The 8,785-nt window shown below is 35.0% G+C and overlaps 1 protein-coding gene across 2 annotated transcripts in view; it reads right to left on the bottom strand.

Moving 5' to 3' along the window:
• LOC128259863 (Ig-like and fibronectin type-III domain-containing protein 2) overlaps positions 1 to 8,785 on the bottom strand; it is an 82,750-nt gene that overhangs the window by 65,968 nt on the left and 7,997 nt on the right. Inside the window, exon 1 of one of the 2 annotated variants that reach the window (XM_052992472.1) lies at positions 769 to 787. The exons of the other annotated variant lie outside the window; for it this stretch is intronic. The gene's annotated coding sequence lies outside the window, so the exon portion shown is untranslated. Of the gene's footprint in view, positions 1 to 768; positions 788 to 8,785 lie in introns of those variants that run through there. 2 annotated transcript variants of the gene reach the window in all.

Genomic DNA, 8,785 nt, shown 5'->3' with positions numbered 1-8,785 from the left:
CAGATTAAGGAGTTATAACTTCTAGAGCAAGAAGTGTGAACATAAAGCCGGAGTCGAAACCAACCGACAAGTTTGTAAGCCCTTTGGCTTACACATGTCGGAGCCATGAAACGATGCAATTATCCCCCTTGTTTAAGTGTTTTAAAGTCAAAAGCTCTATTTGTATCGCCTACAGCTATTTTTAATACTAATAACAACCATTTATCATTAATAGGCGTAATCCAAGTTCGGTTTATGTTTTCAAATCGGCTAAAGTTCTTCTTTCAAAAACCCAAGTAATTCGGCATTTAATATCTATCTACACCGCCTAGAGACATTTCTGTTACATGACAGTCATTCACTTATCATTTCATTTTATTACTAGGTCGGATTAAAGTCACTTTAAGGCATTTCAACATGCAATGAAGAAAACTGCATATAGGCTTAACTTAAACCAATTAATCCGAATTAAAGCAATTGAATCTTAGTTTTACCAGATTTTAAAAAATCCTTTACAATATTTTTTATATATTAGATTACACACTGCATTCATGCATCGCTTTAAACTACATTTCTTCACAAGTTGATACAATTTATTTAAATTAAAAAAACTATATAATTCCGTAGGGAAAATGTTGCAAAAGCTGTTTAATTTATTTGTGAATATTAAAGCGTTGCGAGTAGTTTGAATAAAACATTGTGTTACTATGATGTTAGTTAAAAGCATATTAATTAGAATAATAAAATGTAAAGTTTGTTTTGTAGGGTACCACAATGTCGGGGCCTTACCTCTTTTGTTCCTAACCGACTTTAATTGCTTCGAGTTATTATTTTGATTAGTCTTAATATTTTTCTTTATCTCATTTTCAATACGATTAAAATGCTTGCCTGACCTTGAGTCGCATCTAACGATGCTATTTTTTTTGCGGTTTGAGCTTTTTTTTGTTGCTGTTCTAACTATGGTGCTACATTGTTATTCTCTTATTTTTTTGTCTATTGCTTGTTACTCATCACTTTACTGCTGTTGCCTCTGCCTATCTGTCTTCGTTTTCTATTTCTTACTTAAATTGCTGACTTTTGTTGCTGCCTTTTGATTTAACATTTACCTTTGCTCGATTCAAGTTAAAAATGATTTTTGTATCTTTTCGTGTAATCAAGAGAAGCACCTTGCAGCGATTTTAATTATTGATTTTGTGGCGCAGTCGGTTTTTGTGGTTCGTTCCAATCATTATTATTTGACTTTCGTACAGCTCATGCATAGTTATTGTTATTGTTGATTCCGACTTGAGGGGTGGGGCTGTGGGTCAGAGGGGAGGTGCTAGAAGACGGCGACCCTACCCACATGGGCAAATCTTCGACTGGCAGAGAATCACCTGATTGTATGTAATTATAAGGGGTCTAGTACGGGGGGTACTTACTGTTTGCTGAAAATGTGTTTCCTAACTAAATATAAGTTGTAAAACCATTTGTTAATAGTACAGCCGTTAGCATACAATCTTAGCATTTTATTCTATTCAATCAGGGGCTATATGCAAATAATCATGGGCTTTAGAAAATTCGTATTATATTTATATAGACGAAACTTTTTTTTTGTTACAATATTAGATATTGTCACTTACAATATATAATTATTGTAATTTTTAATAATTATTATAATCTTTATAAAAATTTTAGGAAATTAAAAATTGAACAGAAGAATTTGAAAAATGCACATAAAATATTAAGATGGAGAAAACTTTTTTTGTTGATATCTACCAACTATTGTTAACGGTTATAAGAAAATCAGGATCTACTCAGATTTCAAAAAAATTGCAAATTGAACAGAATTACGTATTGACAAACAATTTTTTTTGTTAATAAAATAAAATACATTAATTAATATTTTATCCGCCCCTATATGTTTACGCCTAATTCATATAGGCAGTGAATACTGTGATTGCATGTGCCTAGCTCAACTGACCCACTCCGCTGGCTCAGCTTCATAAGCATCACTCAAAAAGCTTCAGCTGCTGCTGCTTGGCTTATTTGCATCAAGTCGAGTGGGTTTCGTTTCTTTATTATTAAGTTTTTTCTTATTTCTAATGATTTCTGTTCTATGCCTGCGAGTTGGAATAATAAGCAGCGGCGAGAAAATGCAAAAAAAAATAATTGTTATAAAAGTGTTTATAAGTCAAGGTTAGGCAAAGCACTTTTTTACTGATGTAACACTTGTCGCCAACCCTCCCCGCCTTCTCTCTCACTAAGATGGTGGCAGCCCAGTTCTGTTTTATTTATATTTGTATTAAATGCTGGCTGCGGTCCTCTATGTGTTATATATGCGCATTTTATATACGTTTGTTTGTGGATGCACTTATGTGCACTTATATATATATATAAAATTGCATTTTTATTCCAGTTCTGGCAGGCGCAAGTGGTTTTCGCCCTTGTGCTAAGCCATCTCAGGCTGCAAATGCATTAAATCTAGCCTTGAACTATGGTTTACTTTACACACAAACATATGAAAAATATATCGAGTATAGTTTCTTTTTGCTTGCTATTTCTTGGCACTATTATAATTTGGCAAATTCTCTCAACAGCTGACACTTTTTTTCTGATTGAAATCTTTTATTTAATTCGGTTTGCTAAATTGGCTTTTCGGTTGCCTCGGTTTGCTACAATAGTCCTGTCAATATTTCAATAGTTTATATTGATAACATCAAGAAAATATAAAATACATATGTATATTAAAAAGCGACTGGCCATTATGGCAAAATGATGAACATAAAACGATATACCTTACAAAATAAAATTAAATAAACTGCAAATACTTGCAAACTGAAAATTGTATATATTATTATTCTCATTTTTTTTTTTGGCCATGAAGGTAAATCCATATACCCTACAAATGTATCAGAAAACAGCTCTAATTCCATTTATCATTCTCATTAAAGTAAGTATAAAAAGACATCAAGTTTCTCCCAAATTATGATCTTTAAAAAGAATCAATTTTAATTTTCCCCCGATAACCCCAAATTGCTAAAAAGACACTCAAAACGGCCAGCAAGGGAGCCACAACCATTTTGTGCTATTAAATATATACAATTTAATAGATTAATTGATTCTAAAACAACCCAAAAATTTTCTGCTGAAAGCCTTTTTAATAGCATTAAACACACAAAAAGGGCACCCCAAACAATCGTCCCTCCACACAAAAAGCAACTCCACTTTACTTTATCCCCACTCAAGCACACACAAAAATATCTTGATGAAGATGAAAATATTTTCCAGTTGCGTGCGCCAAAACTGAAAGCCAATTTAAGTATAATTTCCTTTAAGTAATTAAATTTGAATCAAAAATCTATGAGCAGACAAAATGTTGTTTGCCGTTGCCGTTGTTGTTTTGTTTAGACAACACTCCAAGTCGGCAGCAGCTCATTAATATTTCTTTGCATGGGAGACGCTTTCGGTGGCGTTTCACCTTGAAATGGGTCGTCTGGGCTTTGGGTCTATGTGTGTGTAATTAAGACAAAAGGTCACCGAGAGAGCCCAACGTTTTTCGATGGGGTTCGGGGGCCTTCCACTTGGTGCCCGTTTGGAGACCTATGCCCAAACAATACCCATTAAGCATATTAATCATCTTTAACACGGGCTCAAAATAAACATTTAAATAAATAAATGTTGGTACACCGCGGTTTGGTATAAGTAATATAAAGAACGAGTTGTTGATATCATTGTTTATCATAAGGTTTTCTAGTCAATTGAAACTTATATTAGGCAAATATATAAATATTATCAGGCACAAACTTTTGGGAGTAATTCGGTTAGACAAATAAAAAAAGTTCCGCAGAATTTAAAATTGGCTTTTAATTGTACTTTTAAGCCATTTCCGATTGTGAATGAAAATAAATGGACTTATATTTAAATTAGCATAGTGAAAATAAATTCTGTATTCGAATAGTATCCCCGAGCGACCATTTCCACACCATCAAATTTACAAAATGCTCTGAATAATTTACAAGAGTTCACATAAATTCCCAAACATATTCAAACAAAAAAAAATAAAACAAAAAATTAAGCTAAATTTATATTCAAGCAATGCAGGGGGATATAAGCACTGAAAGTACTGAATGTATTACATTGCCAAACATTTCGATCACGTACGCAGAATTTTAAGAACAAAAGTGCGCCAAGCAGAAGGAAAAAAATGAGCACTAAGATGCTGCGACAAGAGGAGAAGGGTTCCGAATGCTCACACACCATTTAAATACAGCTCGAGTGCATACAGTTTTACGCTTTTTGTGCAGAGCACAGTGGATCACAAGCAATGGAATTTAGTTAAAAATATTTAACAATAAAATTCAGATGTGATAACATTTTTAAATAAAATTTCAAAAAAAAAAGTCGCATTTAAAATAAAAAACATTTTGCATTACACATTTTTCTTTTTTGTTAAAAAAGTGTCAAATATTAAAAAAAAAATTTTTATTTGATAACAAAATAAATTATTCACTCGATAAATAGTGTATTGATTTAATTATTTATTGGTATATTAAATTCATCTGTTTTTAAAAACCCAATATTTTTTTCGGGTTTTTTTTTTTTAATTTAGAATTTATGAAAAATGTATAACCACTGTGCGTCGCAGCGTGCAACCAATCCGAGCTGAAGATGCTGGTGGCTCTTGTGCTGCATTATGGAAATGGTCGCGTCTTACGCGTGTATTCGCTGCCATTAAAAATGCTGGATGGTGGGGCCGGATTGCGGAAAAGTGGGTTGGAAAAATGGGTTCGGATAAGCGGGGGAAATGGTGGGCGAGAGCGGGTGAAGAACTGCAGTCTGCAGTGGCTCTTCCTGCCGCCGCTGAATTCTCAGCCAAGCACGTGGTGTGAATGACAAATTACACACGGCAACCAGCAGAACAAGAACAAGAAGTACGGGCAGCGATAGCGGCAGTAACTTTTTATTGTAGTAAACGATTTATGCAACAAAAGGCTATAAAGGCAAACAATGGCCACAAGTGTAATGGCTGCTCGGGCCTCACACATTCCGGCTGCACAAAAGACCGAAATTGCAGCATTTAAATAGTTGACAATAAGCTTGCCAACGAGTTTTTGGCCAGCTGCTGCGGGGGCGTTGAGTAATTTTATTTTCCCCCCACTTTTTTGCTGACTTTTTCCCGCTAGTCTCAAGTTGGCTTTTGCCAAGAAGTGGCTTACAAAGTGCTGGCCGACAAATAAACACATGACTGCAACAAAAAAGGGGAAGGCAACCACTTTGGCGAAGTGGCAAATTGACGGCTAAGAGGGCCCCAAATCAAGGCTGGTTCATGCGGCAGGTGTAATGGCTCCAAACATTGTTTGCAGGCAAGTTATGAACTGTCACATTAAATTTGAAAAATGTGGGAAAACTCATTTTCAAGTATTAAGACCGAGTTATGTTTTTGTTTACCCCATGCCGCGTTTCTTGTTGCCCTACCCAATAATTACCCAGTTGAAAAATGTGTCAAACAATTTAAGTAATATGCAAAATTGAACATCAATCTTTTAAGAAGTTAAAATGCTGAAGGTCTCATAGATAACTGAATCCTAAAATGATTGAGAAATGACAGCACAAAACCTTATGCAACATAAATAAAATTAATCATGCCTGTCTTGCAAAACGAAATATTTGTATGTTTTAAATCTGACTAAAATCCAAAAGCTTTCCCTCCACTTAAAGCATCATGGCAACCAGTCCATAAAAGCTCTGTTACTCGATATAAAAAACGAATTAAACAATTAAATTACTCATGATTTTTTAATTCACTTTTACTTATTGCAACCTGATGGAATATTTTTCAATTAGAAGTTCAATCGAAATACAAATCCTCTAGCAAAGTTTATATTTGTATGTGAAACAATGAAAACTGAAAATAAACGCATACTTTCGGTAGATACAAGAGCCATGAAAATTCCAGCTGATGTTCCCCAAGCCAAAACCACGCCCCCTGCACAGAATCCGCCCCTCGGCAGCGTCCAGCATGCATATTGAAATTAAAAATATTCCCAACCGACAAAACCCCCGAAAAACAAAACAAACTTCAGTGCACTTTTCCATGGGTGTGACACCGAAGCCACCAAACTTGCCCAAACTCCAACTCCCGGAAAACCCCTTGGCGAAATTTTGGTCTCTAAAAAATTGTGGGCGGGTAATTTTTCCGGGAAGGAAGGACTGTGCCATTGTGATCGCTTTCCATGCATACTACATGTTGTTTACTCTGTCTGCTTTTCCTTTGTGTTTTTGTTTATTAAGTACATTCGGATATTCATATTTTAGCCGTCCTTCAGTCTGTCCATAGTCCGTAGTCCGTTGTCGTTTGTCCGTTGTCCGTAGTGCCCGTCCGTGTTGTCATCCGCGCCCGCTAAGCAAAACTCAGTAACTCAGAGCACGACTCGTTGCCGCTCATTTCTCATTCAGCTTTAGGGGCACAATTACGCAAATTGCAATTATGTTGTATTCCTCGGTTTTCCCCAAAGTTTTTCCCAGTTTCCCACTTTGCCTCCTCTTTTTTGCCTCAGTGTTTGCCCGATGAACGAAGAACGGGGCGAGTTTTCAGACGGGGGAGCATCTGGCTTGATGACAGCGGCGTGACCACAGTTACAAAAACAAAACGAAAAAATACTGCCACAGTGGCTTCTCAGAGAAAGTGTACAAGAAATCTTAACACTCACAGTTTTTCAGTTGTTCTTACATACTTGATTTTTTTTATGTCTTTTTTGTTTGTTTAAAAAAATGCTATTAAAAAAGTATTCGACTTCTAACCCTCCATTTCATTTAATAAATAAAAACTCGAAAAAAAGCATGTACGCTTGCAGCTATTCCTAAATGCCGTTTAGATGGCAGCTATATAACATTGTTGTCCGATTTTATAAAATTAAAGCCGCAGTTCAGAAATATTAGACCACTACTTACTGTAGTAAAGTGTAGGTATTCAAAACAAATTTGTTCATATATTTTTACGAAGATTCCCATGTCGTTTAATTTAAATGAAAATAAAAACCTAAATTCTAAAATATTACTTAAAAATCTCACGGAATATTTAAAAATATAGAAAAACATAAAAATTCTAATTTTCTCATTTGTTTTTTTAATTTTTTGACTTTTCTAATGATTTTAACAGAATTAAAATATAAAGTAATGGATAAATATTTCAGAATAACGGAATAAACTGAAAAACAGTTAACAAGTTAAAATACTTTTGTCATTGTTTTTTCATCTGTTCATATAGGCTCTATATGATATAGTCGTTCGATCCGGCTCGATCCGACTTATACAATACTACATGCAATAGAAAGACAACTTTTGGAAATGTTATATGCAAATAACTTTATCATATACAAAAATACCATATATGAAGCAATTTACAAACTTTTATAAGTTTCTATAAAGCTATGATAACGATCCTATTTATGTGGTACCTATACACTCCAGACCACTGTTCAACCCACATAGAAAAGCGACAAACGCAGGCATACGCAAGCCTTTCGGGTTCACAAAGTCTAACTAGGAAAAAAAGAGCTCAAACATTTTCATATAAAGGTTGACAAGTATAAAGAGAAAGAGGGTTTCGGAAAAGCGGAAAAGCGGGGAGCCACATGATCAGGGGCCGCAGAATTTGCGCTGTTGCCCTGTGCAGTCGAGCACATTTTTCAAGTGCTAAACAAATGTTTTTCTTTTGTTTTCCTTCAGTTCCTGCTTAAACCCTTTTCCCTTTTTTTTTGTGTTGTTGTGGCTACAAGGGATTTGGCTATTTGTTTATTTGCAACTTGTTTCCATTTTTACGATTTCATTTCGTTTGTACTTTTCAGAAACACAGTGCAATACGCATTTACTGTTTGCTAGTCAAATTGAAAATTTTACAATTTTGCGGTGACAGGCACGAAACGCTCCTCGGCGAAAACCATAACTATTTATTAGCCTACTAGCTTTTATTTTGTTTAACCGGCAATCAGCATCTGAGAATCAGAATCTGAGAAATGACAAATTCATTTCGCTTATCAATCGTGTGTATAAATTATATATTTTTCCCCCGGGGGCGGGCAACACATCAGTCATAACTACAGTGGCAAACCCAGGAGTCTCATTCAATTACCATCAAAAATGTTCATTAACTTATACACACACACATCCTCTTTGAGCACCATAAATTTCCCTCGACTGCAGCCATTAGTCAATGATATCCTTCCTCCATTTTTGATCCGAGACAATGAAGTGGGGCGCACATAAAAAAATTGATTAATTTTTTTTTTTGCTGTGGTTGTGTGTGCAGATAATGATGGGTGGTGGGTGGATAGTGGTGCTGCTGGCGGTACATTTCCTTTAAATAAACGGAGGCCAATTTTGACCGTGTTTTTGGCCGCGGGATTTACCATTCGCTTTGAAGTCCAATAATGAGGTTTAGGGCCGACCCGGCAGCCAAATCCCTTTTCGAGAATTCCATTTCGGAAATCAACTTATGGCCATAAACAAGTCAAAAAGCCCACAAAAGCTGCCACACCAAAGCACACTCAGAAAAAATGAAATCAAGTACAACAAATATCAATAAATCGAAAATTGAAGCCAAAATTTGTATTTTCTATGTACTAATTAAAAATAAAAAAAAAAATAAAAAAGTTGACAAAAAATAAATCTTTTTTAAGTCCATGAAATATTTGTATTTAAGTTTATATAAAAAGTGGTTTGGTTAGACATGTTAATAAAATTCTTGCTTCATGTTTTCTTGTCAAATTAAAAATAACGTGTAAGCTGTCACCTAGACAGGCGTTTTAGGAAAACGAACAAGGCATTT

Source organism: Drosophila gunungcola (genome assembly GCF_025200985.1).
Source record: "Drosophila gunungcola strain Sukarami chromosome 3L unlocalized genomic scaffold, Dgunungcola_SK_2 000009F, whole genome shotgun sequence".
NCBI lineage: Eukaryota > Metazoa > Arthropoda > Insecta > Diptera > Drosophilidae > Drosophila > Drosophila gunungcola.
The sequence above is the reverse complement of the archived record's forward strand: the minus strand, read 5'-3'. Positions and strand labels throughout refer to the sequence as shown.